Consider the following 18418-nt stretch of genomic DNA (forward strand, 5'->3'; position numbering starts at 1 on the left):
TCGCTTTAGTTTCTCTCACCACGTACCATCTCCCCAGCTCCCAGCTCGTGATGCACACAGCAGCAGCTCAAAAAGGAATATTATTGACTGAAGAAATGACAAATCTCACCGACTGAGCACTGGCACCTGCCGGACACCATGTGCTCATGGCTCCTGCTCATAATTTTCCAACCGCCCTGGAGGGGGTGGGGACCACCTCATCATCCGTGCCCCCATTTTACAGATGAGGAGATGAAAGCTCAGAGAGGCGAAGTGAGCTGCCCAGGGTCACACGGTGATGGAGCTGGGCGTGGACCCCTCCAGAGGCCCCTTTGTGTCCAGAGTCCAGGCTCTTTAAGGGCCTTGAAAACAGCAGCTGCTCTCAGAATGCAAAGTGTTATTATATAATACTCTTACTCAAGACCGCTTTCCAGCTGGGTGCGGTGGCTCCTGCCTGCAATCCCAGCACTTTGGGAGGCTGAAGTGAGTGGATCACCTGAGGTCAGGAGTTCAAGACCAGCCTGGCCAACATGATGAAACTCATCTCTACTAAAAATACAAAAATTAGTCTGGCGTGGTGGTGTGGTCCTGTAGTCCCAGCTACTCCAGAGGCTGAGGCAGAAGAATCGCTTGAAGCTGAGAGGTGGAGGTTGCAGTGAGCCGAGAGCGTGCCATTGCACTCCAGCCTGGGTGACAGAGGAAGACTCCATCTCAAAAACAAACACAAAAAACCCAAAACCAAACCAAAACAACACAAAAGGTGGCTTTTCTCCCGTGCCCTCTAAGACAGCCTTGGGATTCGGGGAGCAAGAACTTGGGGCTTGGAATCATTGTGGTTATTTAGTGGCTGTGGGTAGCAGATCTGAGTGCCAGATGTCATGCCTCTAAGAAGGAGAATGTCCCCCTGTCCTCCCAATGGTGTGGGCACAGGGCTGATGGCTGAACGAGCATTTATCCCCCTTAATTGAGCCCAGCGCAAAGCAACAAATTCCCTGCCCTTGCGGTGCTAATTGTGAGGGGAAGATGGACAGAGAAAGTAAACAGATGCACAACCCAGAGAGTTGCAGGCGGTGACGGATATCATGCAGGGACGAGACAGAGGCAAGGCAGCGGCCAGGTGAGAGCCTCGGACAGCGGCGCAGGTGGGTTCCTCCAAGTAGAGTCTGCAAAGTGGGCTTCGGGAAGCGGGGACAGCACATGCCTCAAAGCAGGGAGAATTTGGAGGCTTTGAGGAACAGAAGGTCCCTGGGGCTGGAGTTTTCCTGAACATAAAAAAGGAAATCAGTTTTCTTATTGGGTTTTCCGGAGAGTAAAAGGAGGTGAGGCCTGGGATATGGTAACTATCACTCACTCCCTTTCTCAGGTGGAAAAAAATCTCAACTTGGCGGCACACAAACCCAAGGACCATTTATGACTGTGACAAAAAAAGAGGTGTGGGTTTTTTCTTCTCTGCAGTCACACATGGGTTAGAACTACCCCTTCTAACACAGTCTTTAATAACAAAAGATGGATGAGTTCATGTGTGTGTATGCACGTGTGCACAAAGACATGTTTGCACATGCACAGAGGCACACAGACGTGCACGCACTGGCATCCGCATATGTGCAATGCACGGATCAGGAGGAGCTTTCTGTCCAAGACTCTCCAACAACACCAGAATAAGTGTTTCCCCAGCTAATAGGCACACCATGGATTTTCGTTAAAACTCTGTGCAGGCAGTCAGTAGCTCTAACCGGCCAAGCGAAAAGGTTGTTGCAGCCACAGATGTGGAGAGTGCATGATGCGGGTGGGCAGGCCCAGGGTGGGGCTTAGGGTGGGCTGGGCCCCCAGAGGCGAGTGGGGGTATGTGTCCCTGAGGGACACCTGTACATCTGGGCCTCCAAAAGGGGTGCTAGGGGAACCATTCTGGCTGGATGGGAAGAGGGGTTGTCAAACAGGGCACTCACACTCTCAGGCCTCAGTTTCCTCATCTGGAAAACAGAGATCTCACACATCCCCGTAAGGCTGCTGTGAGGATTGAGATTGTGCCTAGGGATTCTGGGAACATGGCAGCCTGAATGGGGCACGGAACCACGTGACAGCTGAGATGTGGAGCCCATGGGCTGTGGATTAGGCCTTGCGGTCTGTTGAGAGAACCAGAGATCCAAAGTCTCTCTCAGCAAGGGGTAAGTTTCCCCAGGGAGCCCCCAAGACCAGGCACAAGGCCCTGGGATTGGAGAATCCAGGGAGGACTGGGGTGTTGGTTCTGCGTAGACTTCAGGGGTTCCTTGCAGCATCAGCCTTGAGACCACACGGGGCTGGGGAGGGAGCCGGTGGGCGGCCGGGGCGGCTGTGCCCTCGAGGCTGCTGGCAAAGGCATCTTGCTGTGACAAACAGGCTGGCAGGACCTGAGACCTCTGCCTTTTTGCTATCTGTGGGATTCCTACAGCCACACACTTCCAGTCACCACACCTGAGTCCCACTGAATAGAAGAGAAAAACAACTGCTGACCTGAGGCTCTCCGAAGCCAGAAAGTAGCACACTGGGCTGATTCTAGAATAGCAGCTTCTAGAAAATCAGAAAACCACGCGTATTTGTTTCTTATTGATGCTAGAAAAATATTATCAATTTGGTGGCTTAAAACAGCACTTCTTTTTTTTGAGACAGGGTCTCACCCTGTTGCCCAGGCTGGAGAGCAGCCTGGAACTCCTAGGCTCAGATGATCCTCCTGCCTTGGCCTCCTGAGTAGCTGGGACTATAGGCAGGCAGCACCACACTCAGCTCATTTTTAAAAAACGTTTTTAGTAGAGAAGGGATCACCATATGTTGCCCAGGCTGGTCTTGAACTCCTGAGCTCAAGCCATCCTCCTGCCTTGGCCTGCGAAGTGCCAGGATTACAGGCTCAAGCCACTGTACCTGGCAACATGTTTACGATCTTGCGGTCAGAAATCGGGCTGTGTTCCTTCTGGAGGTTCCTGGAGAGAACAATTTTTACCTTTTCCACCTCAGAGGATTCAGCGGTTGGAGTGACGTGGAGCACGAGCCAGGGAGAGAGGTGCCGACATTCCTTCTGGAGCACGAGGCCCCACGTTCCTTGGTTTGTGCTCCACATCACTCCAACCTCTGAATCCAACCTCTTTGGTGACTCTGCTTCCATATGTATTTTTTTTTTCGAGACAGGGTCTCACTCTGTCACCCAGGCTGGAGTGCAGTGACACAATCTCGGCTCATTGCAACCTCTGCCTTCTGGGTTCAAGCAATTCTCCTGCCTCAGCCTCCTGGGTAGCTGGAATTACAGGTACCCCTCACAACACCTGGCTAATTTTTGTATTTTTTTTCATAGAGACGGGGTTTCACCATGTTGACCAGGTTGGTCTTGAGCTCCTGAGCTCAAGTGATCCATCTGCCTCGGCCTCCCAAAGTGCTGAGATTACAAGCGTGAGCCACCTCACCTGGTCCCACTGAGAGTTTTAAAAGAAGAGATGAAGAGAGGGAGAATATGTAAGTATTCTTTATAGATACACACTGCTTTTAAGTAAGAATGATTTTTTTTTTTTTTTGAGACAGAGTTTTGCTGTTATTACCTAGACTGGAGTGCAATGGCATGATCTCGGCTCACCGCAACCTCCGCCTTCTGGGTTCAAGCAATTCTCCTGCCTCAGCCTCCCGAGTAGCTGGGACTACAGGCGCGCACCACCATGCCCAGCTAATTTTTGTATTTTTTTAGTAGAGACGGGGTTTCACCTTGTTGACCAGGATGGTCTTGATCTCTTGACCTCGTGATCCACCCACCTCGGCCTCCCAAAGTGCTGGGATTATAGGCGTGAGCCACTGCGCCCGGCCTTAAGTAAGAATGATTTTAACCCCAGATCGAAGGAATGAATTTGCACAGATTTTATTCCAGCCCCACTGTGTGCAGGGCGTTATGTACATCAGTAACGCCTCATTCAGAGTGAGGGGAGATATATACACATTAAGCTCAAATTCAAAAAAAGCGGAAATTGATGTTCAACTGTATAATAGTACAATAGTCTTCATTTTCAAAAACAGAGCAGTGTATTAATTTCATTGGTTTCTCAAGCCCAAGTACTGGTTTTCTCCAAAAAATGAAAATAAAAACAAACCTACAAAAACCTTAGGGAAATTCAAGTGAAACCCACAAATGACTTCCAAGAGCTTTCAGACCCGATTTTCAAACTAAAAATGAAGTGAATGAATTGCAGGAGAGGTTAGTTTCGCTGCGGTTTAAATAGTGGCCTAGAAGATGATATCTTGGGAATATCATGAAGCAAAATAATGAAGAAATGTAAATAATCAAACATTCCAGAAACAGAGGCCAACAGTAAGCGAGTAATACAAGAAAAGCTTCTTCAGCACAGAAGAGAACGAAATCTGTAGGTGGAAGGAACTCACAACTCCAAGCTGGAAAGATAAGAGAAAACACACACCAGGGTGTATCCCGGCAAGATTCACAAACTCCGAGGATTAGGAGGATAGCTGGCCTACTTCGGGCAGAAAGAACAGAACTCTAGTGGGAAAATCAGACTGGCGTACTTCTTGGCAACACCGCCGGCAAGGATAGAGAACAGAGGGCTCTGGCCCACAGACCCACAAGCCTGACAAGGTATTGACCAGCTGCCAGACTGACGACTGGGGGAATATTTGCTTTTGGTTGGATGGCCTGACATGGTAGCTCAGGGCTTTGTAATCGGACTAGCCAAGATTTGCATACAGGCCAACAGGGTGACTTCTGACAGGCTGCTTCTCCTCTCTGAGTCTCATTTTCCTCCTCTGTAAAATGGGATAACAGTACTCACCTCCTAGGGCTGTCGTGAGGATTAAATCAGAGAGTGCATTCAGAAATGTTTGATGGCAGTGCCTCACACCTGTAATCCCAACATTTTGGGAGGATGAAGCTGGATCACTTGAGCCCAGGAGTTGGAGACCAGGCTGAGCAACATGGCAAAACCCCGTCTCTGCTAAAAAATACAAAGATTAGCTGGGTGCGGTGGTGCACACCTGTATTCCCAGCTACTCAGGAGGCTGAACGGGGAGGATCCCTTGAGCCAGAGAGGTTGAGACTGCAGTCAGATGTGTTGGCACCATTGCACTCCAGCCTGGGCAACAGAGAGAGACCCCGTCTCAAAACAAAATAAGATACATAAATAAACAGGTAAAAAATGAATCTGAGCTGTGAGAAGTCAGGATAGAGGAGGGCAGTATGAGGAGGGAATGTTAGGAGTGGGACTGCCAAGTTTAGCAAAAAAAAAAAAATTACAGAACATCCAGTGAGAGCAGAATTTGAGAAAAGTAATTAGGGGCCTCTTGGGGGAGCTGGGAATGGTGTGGGTCGTGATCTGGGTGTGTTACATTTGTGAAGATTCACGGGGGCTGCACATTTACGATCTGTGCACTTGTCTTGATGCATGCTACATGCCCCAAAATTAAATTAATATGATGTGGACAAACACATTCTTACTATAAAATACTTGAAAATGTTACAGAAGATATTGACTAACACCCCCGCTTCCCATCAGTGCAACCAAATCCTCCCCAAAAGGAATAGCGTTTGCAGCTTCCTGTGAATCTTTCAGATGCTACTTTTTATTCTTCACTTTTAAAATTGAGACAGCAAAGTGCTTGTCTCTTAAGTGTCCGGTGAAACGAGTTTCTACACAGGCGCACACCATGTAACCACCACCCGGGGCCAGGACGCAGAACATTCCAGTCCCAGAGCTTTTCCTTGTGTCCCCTTCTAGCCACCCACCCTGAAAGTCAGCACCGCTTGGCCTCTAGCCCCGTAGATTAGTTTTGCCATTGCAGAACTTCAGTAGATTCTTTCCAGACATTTTTTAAATAAAAATTTTATTGAAGAGTTTATTTAAAAAGTGGCAGCATTCTCCTTTCCCTGGCCCAATTTCCCTGATGTTAACACGTGTTACCTGCCCCTAATATATTGGTTACAACAAGGAAACTGAGATTAGTGCATTACTATTGAGCAAACTCCTGGCTTGATTTGGATTTCACCAGCTTTCCCTCTGTGGTCCTTTTCCTGTTCCAAGATCTAATCCAGGGTATCACATTGCATTTAGCCTTCCCAACTCTCTCTTTCTCTCTCTCTCACTCTCTCTCTCTCTCTCTCTCACACACACACACACACACACACACACACACAATATGTGTACTTTTTCCAATAATGATGTCATACTATGCAAACAGAGATACACATTTTCATGTTAATGGTATCATAACTCACACATGTGCACACATACGCCCCACCACCTGAACTTTCCCACTCTGTGGTGGGCTTTGGAGACCTACTTTGCAGTCCCTACCTCACTGATGGTGGCGGTGTGGCCTCCCCGCCAGCTGAGCCAGGCACACTTAATACATGCCCAGAGCAGCAGAGGTGCCAATGACAACAGAAACCCAACAAACTTTTTGGGAAAAGGGTATAAGGTTATATATATATATCTCCTTTGTCCCACCGGTGACAAAGTGTCAATCTATTCTTTTCTTTGAAAAGTGTGTATATATATATATGAGTCTCACTCTGTTCCCCAGGCTAGAATGCAGTGGTGTGATCTTGGCTCACTGCAATCTCCGCCTCCCAGGCTCAAGTGATTCTCGTGCCTCAGCCTCCTGAGTAGCTCTAGTGCCACCATGCCTGGCTCATCTGTGTACTTTTAGTAAAGACGTGGTTTCACCATAATGGCCAAGCTGGCCTCAAACTTCTGATGTCAGGTGATCTGCCCGCCTCAGCCTTCCAAACTGCTGGGATTACAGGCATGAGCCACCATGCCCAGCCAATTAATATGTATTTTTAAAAGGTCAAAATGTCATCATGGGGAAAAAACCCGAACATGGAGGGATGCTCTCTGCTGGCTGGACCATTTAGTGCTGTTTTTATCTTTTTTTCACTATCCGGTGGAGACAGCCAGCGTCTTTTCAGTCTTTGGGGCTTCAGAGGTTTCAGTCCAGCCCTGCTGGAGGCATATTTTAATTCGTTTCTTCTGCAGGGTTTTTTGCACGTTAGCTCCTGGAATTCATCCTTTACATCCCATATTGTAAGGGACAAAGGGGAAGCTTCTCCATGCGTTTGTCTTATAAAACTAGAGGATCGTGCAAGTATATGTGTTAATATCAGTAGCTTACAGAGTTAATCTAGTAATATATTAATATTTAGGACAGAGCCTGGCACAGGAGAGTGTTACATAAGTGCCCACCATGATTTCCATTGGAAGCAAGTGGCACAGTGGATTAACTTGCCGTGGGGTGTAAGTCCCCTTTAAGGAGGGCGGTGAAGTCAGCTACCTCTTGATAGAACAAAGGCATACCAGGCCCTGCCAGCCCAAAGCTTGGTGGCTGATGGCTTTTGTCACCAAGTGATAGCCTATCTCCTTGTGTCAGGGCCCCCAGGCGTCAGTGAGAGCTGCCAAGTGGGGAGGGTGGCTTCTCTCACAAGTCAGATGTAGGTGGACCAGGCCTGTGCCCAGCAGAGATGGGTCAGCCACATAATGGGGCACCCCTTGTGTACAGAGCACCAATGGGACAAGCAGCATCAGCTCCCTGTGCCTCAGTTTCCTCATATGTGAAATAGGAATATATAATAGAGGTCCTTACTTCAAAATGTTATGAGGTTTGAATGAGTTAATTAATTACTACTTCTAAAGTTCTAGAATGCTGCTGGGCACGGTGATGTTCAGTGAATGCCAGCTCTTATTCCAGAGCATTGGCTGGGCACCCATGTCAGTGGAGATGGAGGTAAAAAAATAATATGTTCCAGCCGGGTGCAGTGGCTCACGCCTGGAATCCCAGAACTTTGAGGCCGAGGCAGGTGGATCACAAGGTCAAGAGATCGAGACCATCCTGGCCAACATGGTGAAACACCATCTCTACTAAAAATGCAGTCCCAGCTACTTGGGAGACTGAGGCAGAAGAATCACTTTTACTTGGGAGGTGGAGGTTGCAGTGAGCCGAGATTACGCCACTGCACTCTAGCCTGGTGACAGAGTGAGACTCCGTTTCAAAAAGAAAAAAAAAAAGAAAGAAAAAAGAAATAACATGTTCCAATATGAATTCGTTTTCTCTCCTCTTCTTCTCCCAAATCCTTTTCCTATTAGTGACTCCACCTCTCTCTTAGGTTCCCAGACCAAAATCCTCAGCCATCTTGATTCTGCCCCACTGGTGACAAAGTCTGTCTATTCTTCCTCTAAAATGTCTTGCAAATCCATTTTCTCATGTCCTGACCCAGCTCTGGCTTATGGTGGGAGCTCCCAACTGGTTTGGGGCCTCCCCTCTCTTGTCTTTATATCTTGCTCTTCACACATTCTGAGTCTAACTCCTTTTTCCTATACCCCATTCCGATGATGACCTGCACATGCTCTAGAACCCTCAGTGGCTCCCCACTACCTCAGGAGGAAATCTCCCCTCCTTGGCCTGACAGCTAAGATCTTTTAGCACTTGACCTGTCCTACCAGAATGGTGTTATGATTGTAGGCTGGCTTTCAGGTCAGTTCCTCTGCTTCCTTGACTGTGGGACCCTGGACAGGTGACTTAGCCACCCTAAACCTCAGTCTTCACTTGATAAATGGAGAAAACTGTCATGCTCACCTTGGAAGAGTGTCGTTCAAGTGAAACTAGATAAATGTGATGCTAACGATAGCAGCTAACATTTATTGTGTGCTTATTCTGTTCCAAGCACCATCGATGTTGTTACTCATGCAATGAGTGTAAATGGCTTTGCATGGCACGAGGAATGGAGTACATGTACTCTGTGTGTGTGTGTGTGTGTGTATGAGTATGTGAATGAGTGTGTGTATAAGTGTGTATGTGAGTGTATGTATATGTGTGAGTGTGTGTACGTTTATGTGTGTGAGTGTGTATGTGTATGTGTGTATAAGTGTGTGTGAGTGTATGTATATGTGTGAGTGTGTGTACGTGTTTATGTGTGTCTGTGTGTATGAGTGTGTATGTGTATGAGTGTGTATAAGTGTGTGTGAGTGTATGTATATGTCTGAGTGTGTGTGTACGTGTTTATGTGTGTCCGTGTGAGTGTGTATGTGTGTATGTGTATGAGTGTGTGTATGTGTGTGAGTGTGTGTGTTTATGAGTGTGTATGTGTGTATGTGTATGAGTATGTGAATGTGTGTATAAGTATGTGTATGTATGAGTGTGTATGTGTGAGTGTGTACGTGTTTATGTGTGAGTGTGTGTGTTTATGAGTGTGTCTATGTGTATGAGTGTGTATGTGTATGAGTATGTGTGTACGTGTTTAATGTGGATGCCCGTGTGTGTATGTGTATGTGTATGTGTGTGTTTGTGTATGAGTGTGTATAGGTATGTGTATGTGTGTGTGTATGAGTGTGTGTACGTGTTTGTGTATGTCTGTGTGTGAGTGTGTGTGTTTGTATGAGTGTGTGTATGTGTGTATGTGTATGAGTATGTGAATGTGTGTGTATGTGTATGTGTATGAGTGTGTATGTGTGAGTGTGTATGTGTTTATGTGTGTCCGTGTGCGTATGAGTGTTTATGAGTGTCTATGTGTATGAGTGTGTATGCATATGAGTATGTGTGTACGTGTTTAATGTGGATGTCCGTGTGTGTATGTGTATGTGTGTGTATGTGTATGAGTGTGTATAGGTATGTGTATGTGTATGAGTGTGTGTGTACGTGTTTGTGTATGTCTGTGTGTGTGTGTTTGTGTGTATGAGTGTATGTGTGTATGTGTGTGTACGTGTTTATGTGTATGTCCATGTGTGTGTATGAGTGTGTATGTGTGAGTGTGTATGTGAATGAGTGTGTGTATAAGTATGTATGTGTGTATAAGTATGTATGTGTGTATGTGTGTATACGTATGTATGTGTGTACATGTTTATGTGTATGTCCATGTGTGTGTATGAGTGTGTGTGTACGTGTTTGTGTATGTCCATGTGTGTGTGTGTTTGTGTGTATGAGTGTGTGTATGTACGTGTTTATGTGTGTGTATGAGTGTGTATGTGTGAGTGTGTATGTGAATGAGTGTGTGTATAAGTATGTATGTGTGTATGTGTGTGTACGTGTTTATGTGTATGTCCGTGTGTGTATGAGTGTGTGTGTGTTTATGAGTGTGTGTGGTTATTACTGGTTGTCTTCCCGGCTTCATTTCCTACCCCGGGCCCCATCTCACCCTCCAGCCCGTCATTCAGGGCTCTTGGGGACAGCTGCTCTGAGCTAGCGGAGTACAAGCTATCATGCATTGAGTGTTCCAGGGGACTCAGGGAGGCAGCCTGCCTGCTATGGCCACCACCCAGCCACGGCACAGCTCACCAAATTGAAGTCCCAAAAGAAATCACATTGTCACCTCCCTCCCTAGAGCTCCCTCCACGTCACACACTGAGCCACATGCTTTACCCACTGTGTGATTTAATTCTCACAACACTATGAGGAAGGTCCTAATATTGGACCCATTTTCCAGATGAGGAAACTGAGGCTCAGAGAGAAGCAGTCACTCCCCGAGGCCCCACTGCTAGCACCTGGTAGCACTGGGCTTTGACCCCAGATTGTCCGTCTCCTCCATACACGCTTTTCCTCTTCGTGGTATTCTGGTTTCAGAGCCAGGGGATCCAGCCCCAGCTCTCACTGCCCTCAGGATCCCAGAGCTCAGGGCCACCAGCCTCAAGCATCCAGACAGCCCTCCAGTGGCTTCCTTGTCCCTGGTATTTTTAGCCCTCCCTCATCTGTCTTGCCTGCACTGGGGACAGAGGCACCCAGACAATCCCATTTTTACTGGTGCCCTTCAGATGCCCGTGGGCTCAGCTGTCTCAGTGCCTGGCATTCCGGGGGCATTGTTCCTCTCCATGAGGCCCAGATTCCAGCAACAGCTGCTGCCCTGGCCACCCCCACCAGCTTCCCCCTGCCTGCCTGCCAGAGCCCCCTTGCTGAAGAACGTGGCACAGGGCCAGCCTAACCTGGTCCCGCATGCTTGGGCCTGGAGCTATATAAAGGCCACACTCCTGGCTCATCAGTCATCCGACCTGAGGTTGTCGGGTGAAGGACCTTTCAACGAGCCTTCGGCACACACCCAGGTCTGTAGGCCCCTGCCCCTCCCCAGCACAGAAGCAGAGCTTCCATTCTGGGGTAGCACGCTTAGCCTGGGCTCTATGGACGTTTGGGGCTGGACAATTCTTTGTGATGGCAGAGGAGGGTGTCCCATGCTTCACAGGATGTCCAGTCGCATCCTTGGCCTCCAGCCAGTAGCAGCCATTAGCAAACTCCCCCGCCCCCCAGAATCGTGATATCCAGAAATGTCCTCAGTGTGGCAGCTGTCCTGAGAGGTATGCATTATCCCAATTTCAGCCCCATCCACCTACACAACAACTCCTAGGAAGGGAGAGACAGGTTCCCTGCTAGTAGAGTTTGAGGATGGTTTAGGGATGCCTGAGTCCGCCGACCTCCTGAGGTCTCCTGGCTGGGGACTTTGGGGAAGAAGGGACATTTGGAGTTAGGACTAGGCTAGAATGTCAGCTCTGCTGCTTGCTGGCCTGATGACAGAGGTCCAGTGGCGTTCCTGGGTCCCATTTCCATTAAAATGCGTTGGATGGGAACACTGACCTCATGGGGGCGCTGTGAGGCTGGCTCGAGATCACGTTGAGCAAAACACAGCTTCCTTCTTCATAATTCTGTTCTGGGGTGGGGGGTGGAGGGAATCTGTGCTTGTTCTTAGATGAAAAGTCAGGATTTCTCTGCTCACTCTTAGGGAAAAGGAGAACCTTAAGGTCATGGAGTCCAAAATAGTCTTTTTTATTTTGAGAGAGGGTCTTGCTCTGCCACCCAGGCTGGAGTGTGTTTTTGCCATCTCATCTCACTGCAACCTCTGCCTCCTGGGCTCAAGCAATCCTTCCACATCAGCCTTCCAAGTAGCTAGGACTACAGGCGTGTACCACCACGCCCAGCGACTGTTTGCATTTTTTGTAGACATGGGGCTTGCTATGCTGCCCAGGTTGGTCTCCTGAGCTCTTCTGGGCTCAAGCGATCCGCTCACCTCAGCCTCCTAAAGTGCTGGGATTACAGGCATGAGCCACTGCGCCCAGCCCCAGATAGTCTTAATTCAGTGTGTACAATGCCCAGCCCCAAGTGGCCATGATAATTCAGAACTCCACATTTGAGTGTCCACACTTGGTCTTCAGGCCTGCGGTGAGCACGCGCTGCCCAGGCCACGCCCCTACACCCACTCTCCTGGTCTGTGCTTTCACCCTTGCTGCACATCAGCCAGAAGGACGTGAAAGGAAAAAAACACCCAGCTCGGTCATCACCTACACCTTCTTTTTTTTTTTGAGACGAATCTCATTCTGGCGCTCAGGGTGAACCTCCACCTCCCAGGTTCAAGCAATTCTCCTGCCTCAGTCTCCCGAGTAGCTGGGATTACAGGTGTGCACCACCACGCCTGGCTAATTTTTGTATTTTTAGTAGAGACAGTTTTCACCATGCTGGCGGGGCTGGTCTCAAACTCCTGACCTCAGGTGACCCGTCTGCCTGGGCCTCCCAAAGCGCTGAGATTACAGGGGTGAGCCACCGTGCCCAGCCACCCTCATGTTTAAATGGCTACCCACTCTCCCAGGATGCAGACTCTTCCATCTGCCTGGACCACCCTCCTCCCCTCTTTGTCTGGATGGGGGTTATCACCTTAGGCACAGTGACATTGGGCCATGTCATTCTTTGCTGTGGGGCTGTCCTGTGTCTCGGAAGATGTGGAATAGCCTCACTGGCCTCTGCCCACCAGATGCCACCCAGTCATGACCGCCAAAGACGTCTCCAGACATTGCCATGTGTTCCCTGGGTGTGGGGGCAAAACTGCCCCAACTTGAGAACCACTGGTATGGTGAACTTTTGTTTATTCTTCCCCAATCTCCAGACCCGGCCCCTCAAGCGCTGCGTTCCTTTCTCCCTCCCGGTGTTGAGCCACAGCTGCATTCTACTTTTTTTTGTCTGATTAGCTGATGAACACCCAACTTTCTGCTTGGACCATACCTACGGAGCAGGCACCATGCCTATCTTGCCCACCGCTGCTTCTCCCGCTCTCAGCCCAGCGCCTGGCATATAGCGGGCACTGCGTCAGCCCTTGCTGAATGGCTGCTCTCGTATGGCACTTCCTGCATTCTGCTTCATTGCTGTTATTCTGTTTCTTCCACTAGAAGGGCCCTCGGTCCTGGCACACTGTGGGTGATCGTGATAGATTTGTTCCATGGAACTGAATTCCGTCAGGACAAAAGATGATCCTGGAGTTGATCCAGGACACAGGCGGGAAGGGCCTATGAACAGCTCTCTGCGCTCTGTCTCCAGGGCTGAAGACATTGATCCTTGCACACTCACCCTGCTTGCCCACGGCTCTCCAGGACAGCTAGGTCCCCTCTGGCTAAGAGAGAATGAGGGTGTCAGGCCTCAGGACAGTCTTCCTGAGGTGAGTGTGAACTTTACTCTTTATCCCCTGTCTCCAGCCACGTCATAGAGGTCCTGACCTTTCAGCTTATCTCCCCTGCCAATTCCACTCAGTAAGAAGGAGTGTGGTGATTGATTAGCAATGTCTGCCATGGACTGGGTGAAGGAAGGGTGGCATGCATGTCATTGCCACTTGCTATGTATTTGCTATTCCTCCTTTGTAGGTGTCCTCTGAGACAGAAAGAAGTTCTAGGGTCATGTGTGGTAAAGAAAATCGGAGAGACTTTTGGGGTTGGGACACACAGTAAAACAGTTTCATTTCCCCCAGGAAAAGCCAGCCAGAAAAAGTTAGACTGGCCCTGTTCTTTTGGGTGACTTTGGACAAGGGAACAGGAGCCCGAGGGATTAAGGGGGAGGGTGTGCTAATACTGCTGTATCCTCGTAGGGGGCCAGGGCATTTCACAAAGGACAAAAATAGACAGGAGAGAGGAGAAAGACAAAGAGATGGCTCCTGGAATCCTTTCGGGAATGAAGGTGTGTGGCCAGCAAGGGCCTCGGAGGTGAGTCATGGTTTTACAAAGGGAACAGCCCCAGGGAGGGGTATGGGCTGCCTGGAACGATGCCCAGACACTGTCCTCAAGGTGAAACAGAATATGTAGACGAATGGAGAAAACCAGGATGATTTTAATTTGGAACAGAGGACTGGGACCCTGGAGCCGTGAGGAATGTTCTGGGATGCAGGTGATGGGCGTCCATTAGCAGCAGCCTAATCCAACGGGGGTGAGTTTTCTCCTAAGGAGTTGTGGAACAGACAGTTTCAGGGTTGTTCAGCAGCTGGACATGATCGTGGACCCCAGAGCTGTCTCGGTGACTCTGTGGGTGTTCCCCCTTGGTGGCAGTAGAGCCAAGGTCCCTGTCCTCATGGCACTACATTCAAAGCAAAGGCTGTGGGATGTCACTGGGGGTGGGGGTAGGGGTCAGGTGCTGGTGTTTCTTCACTGCTCAGGGAGGACAATATCTTCATGGGGAAGCTCCTAGGAGGCTTTTCATACACTTCACTGGTCAGAACAAGGTAAGGTGCCCACATCTAGACCAAGTCCAGCCTACCTGCTTTGAGATGCAAGGTTCTTTGGCCTAATCCTGAACTTAACCAGAATTCTATTAGCAAGAAAAAAGACAGCAAATGGACTTGGGGCAGGCAGTGAATAATGTCTGCTCCACCCACACCCCCAATAACTGAAGTCATATTTCCCCAATATATATGCTGGCGCATACAGTGTCCTGCGACAAAACGTTTCTATAGGCCGGGCGCAGTGGCTCAGGTCTGTGATCCCAGAACTTTGGGAGCTGGAGGTGGGTGGATCATTTGAGGTCAGGAGTTCAAGACCAGCCTGGTCAACATGGTGAAACCTCATCTCTACTAAAAATACAAAAATTAGCCAGGCGTGGTGGCACTCGTCTGTAATCCCAGTTACTCGGGAGGCTGAGGCAGAAGAAGCTCTTGAACCTGGGAGGCAGAGGTTGCAGTGAGCCGAGATCACGCCGTTGCATTCTAGCCTGGGTGACAGAACGAGCCTCTGTCTCAAAAAAAAAAAGCTTCTATAGCCAAAGGGTGAGTCTAGTTGAATAGGTTCCCCAGCTGCAGAACTTCTTAGAGCCTTTAATGGTGATGGCGACTGCTTATTGACTATTTGCCAGGCGCCTCGTCCATATCTACATCTCTATTATCTCATTAAATCCTTATAATAACTCTAAGGGACAGAGGCAGTAGAAACTAAGAAGGGGGCAGAGTCAGGATTCAAACCCAGGACTCTGATTCTAGACTCCTATGTTGTCCTTGTACTACAGAGCAAGCATCTACTAAAAGGACAAGCTATTCCTCTCTGGGGAGATACTGAATGAAGATGAAGAGCCTGGAAACGTACAGCTTCTCCCTTGCTATTCCTTTCTGCCCGTAGACTGCCCCTGGCTCCTGGGAGAGGATTTCAGATTAAATCTCATGTCTTCAGTGCGGATTCCCAAAACTGAAGTCTGGTCTTTTTTTCTCTATTTTGTAGCACGTTGGATTTCTCTTTCAGGGCACTTACCTTAGTGTTCAGTTAGACGTCTCCATTTATTCATGCGTCAGGCACTTGCCCCTTTACTGTAATCCTGGTTCCTTAAAGGCTGAGGTTTTTGTCTTTTTTGCTGCTGTAGCCCCGGCACCCAGAACCGCGCCTGGCACACAGTAAATGCACAGTAAAAATGTTGAGTCAATGAACAATCTTGACTTGGCTAATTGATAGGGTTTGGCTCTATGTCCCCACCCAAATTTCATCTCCAATTGTAATCCCCACGTGTCAGGGGAGGGGGCTAGTGGGAGGTGATTGTATCATGGGGGTAGACCTTCCCCTCCCCGTGCCGTTCTCATGAGAGTGCTGGCTGCTTCTCTCAGTCTCTCCGGCCACCTTGTGAAGTAGGTGCTTGCTTCCCCTTTGCCGTCTACCATGATTGTAAGTTTCCTGAGGCCTCCTAGTCACACTGCCGGCTAAGCCTGCGAAACTGTGACTCCATAAAACCTCTTTTCTTCATAGACTCCACAGTCTCAGGTAGTTCTTTATAGAAGTGTGAAAATGGACTAACACACCCACACATTTCCTCTTTCTGAAACTGCATGTGCACATTTGTTGACAGTTTGGGTAGAAACTTGGTTTGAAATTCTGGTTTTGTGGGGTGGGTTTGATAAAAGGATATGTGCTAACCACAAAACCTGTGAGGAAACCCAGGGAAACCAGAAGTTCCAAATCCAGATCCCTGAGAATTAGCCTTGAATTGCAGCTGATTTCTATCAAGGTCACTCTTGGCCTTACCAGGAGAAACCCATCCATTTTGAGAGGCGGACTCTGCTTGAATCAGGGACCTGCAGCTGAGAGAATGGGCTCCATTTTTTTCTTGGCTCCTCTTCCTTTCTGAAAAGGCCTCCCATAGACCCGTCTGGCTGCTTCACCCCCCCCCCTCCCCAGTGACCTTTCCATCCTGTTCCTTTCCAAATTTCCAGGTGTAATTGTTTGAAATGTATCTGGCCCAAGGGCTGAGCGTCCGCACTGCAGTTCTCCAAATTTCCCAGCAGGGGGCGGTGCTACTTTAGGGCTCCGCGAAGCCTCGGCTTCCCGCTGGCGAAGGAATCTGGAGAAGGCGAGGGACAGCTTTCCTCCCACCTGTCCCCCGCCAGCCCAGCCAGACCTGTCTCATCCGTGCCGCTACTTCTGAAAATCAGAAGAGTGAGGATGGAACAAAGTCTTCAGAAAGGAAAACCATTTGCTTGTTTAGATTTCATTCATTCATTAATTACTCAAATATTTACAGTGCCAAGCTCCTACTGTGTGCCAAGCCCTGATCTGTGTCAACAGGGAACAAAACACACAAATTCCAACTCCTGCCTTCCTGGATCAGTCCTTTGGGCAGGAGGTCCTAGATAACAGACCTAATAAATAAGCAAGCAACCTAGGAGGTTAGAAGTTGATACCTTCTATGGAGTAAAATAGGAAAATGAAACAGGGTAAGAGGGAAGACAGACAGAGACAAAAGGGAGGAAGAGAGAGATCCACACATTATTTTTAAATATACCTTATTGAGACAGGGTCTCTCTCTGTCACCCAGGCTGGAGAGCAGTGGCACCATCGTAGTTCACTGCAGCTTGGAACTCCTGGGCTCAAGCGAAGCTCTCACCTTAGCCTTCGAGTAGCTGGGGCCACAGGTGTGTGCCATCATGCCCAGCTATTTAAAAAAATTTTTTTGTAATATATAATGTCTCATTTTTTGCCCAGGCTGGTTTTGAACTCCCAGCCTCAAGCCATCCTCCTGCCTTGGCCTTTCAAAGTGCTGGATTATAGGCATGAGCCACTGTGCACAGCCGAGACACAGTTTTACATGGTGTCTTCAGTGGTCAGGAAGCCTCCTGGAGAAAACGACATTTGAACAAAGACACGAAGAAAGTGGAGAATATTTGGGGAAGAGCATTTCAGGCAGAGGAAGCTGCCAGGGCAGAGGCCCGAGGTGAGACTGTGCTAGCATGTTATTAGTTTTTAGTTTTAAAAAGTGCAAAATAATATCCGTTTACTATGGGAAAATTAGACATTAGAAAAGAAAAATATCACTTCTTATCCCTCTTCCCAGAAAAAACCGGTAACATGGTGATATATATTTTTGTGGTCTGTTTTAAGCATACACACACACACACACACACACACACACGTGTGTGTGTGTATATATATATTACGTACATTTTTTACAAGAATTGGGATCATACCATACATACGGTTTCATAACCACTTATTTGTGTAATAATATATCAAGGCAATCATTGCATGTCAGTAAGTGTTGATCCACATCATTACTGAAATGGTTGTAGAATGTTCCATCTCACAGATGTCTCAGATTTTATCCAACCATTTCCCTACTAATACGCATTTCGGCGATTTCCCCAATTAGAAATGGCGATGTAGCCACCGTTCTTGTAGCCTTTCTGCACTGTCTGAGTATTCAGTTATTTCCTTAGAGTGCGCTTCTTCAGTGGAAATGTTAGAGCAAAGGTGGTTCCCTCTCACAGTCTGTGAGCCGTGTGTGTTTCTCAGGAGATGTGTGGGAGGGCTTCAGGGGGACCCCACAGCGGCCTGAGAACGTTCCCCTTGGCAGGAAATCACGTTCGCTGAGAAGAAAGGCGTACCCCACCATATTGCCAGGGCGTGTCTCCAGAGGGCGGGTCGTTTGGATATTTTAAATTTCCTTCTTTATTCATTTCTATATTAAATTTCTTTATTGGACATGCATTGCTTTTTGTATTAATTTTTCTTTTTTCTTCCTTTCTTTTTTTTTTTTTTTTTTGAGACAGAGTTTTGCTCTTGTTACCCAGGCTGGAGTGCAATGGCGCGATCTCGGCTCACCACAACCTCCGCCTCCTGGGTTCAGGCAATTCTCCTGCCTCAGCCTCCTGAGTAGCTGGGATTACAGGCATGCGCCACCATGCCCAGCTAATTTTTTGTATCTTTAGTAGAGACGGGGTTTC

The 18418-nt window shown here is 48.4% G+C and overlaps 1 long non-coding RNA gene across 1 annotated transcript; it reads left to right on the plus strand.

Moving 5' to 3' along the window:
- The first annotated feature begins 10966 nt into the window (after positions 1 to 10966).
- On the plus strand, positions 10967 to 15398 carry LOC103795414 (uncharacterized). The gene is made up of 4 exons (XR_622977.6): positions 10967 to 11024; positions 13279 to 13396; positions 13820 to 13934; positions 15223 to 15398. It is a non-coding gene; the product is annotated as an uncharacterized LOC103795414 (long non-coding RNA).
- The last annotated feature ends 3020 nt before the right edge of the window (positions 15399 to 18418 follow it).

Source organism: Callithrix jacchus, chromosome 9 (assembly GCF_049354715.1).
Source record: "Callithrix jacchus isolate 240 chromosome 9, calJac240_pri, whole genome shotgun sequence".
NCBI lineage: Eukaryota > Metazoa > Chordata > Mammalia > Primates > Cebidae > Callithrix > Callithrix jacchus.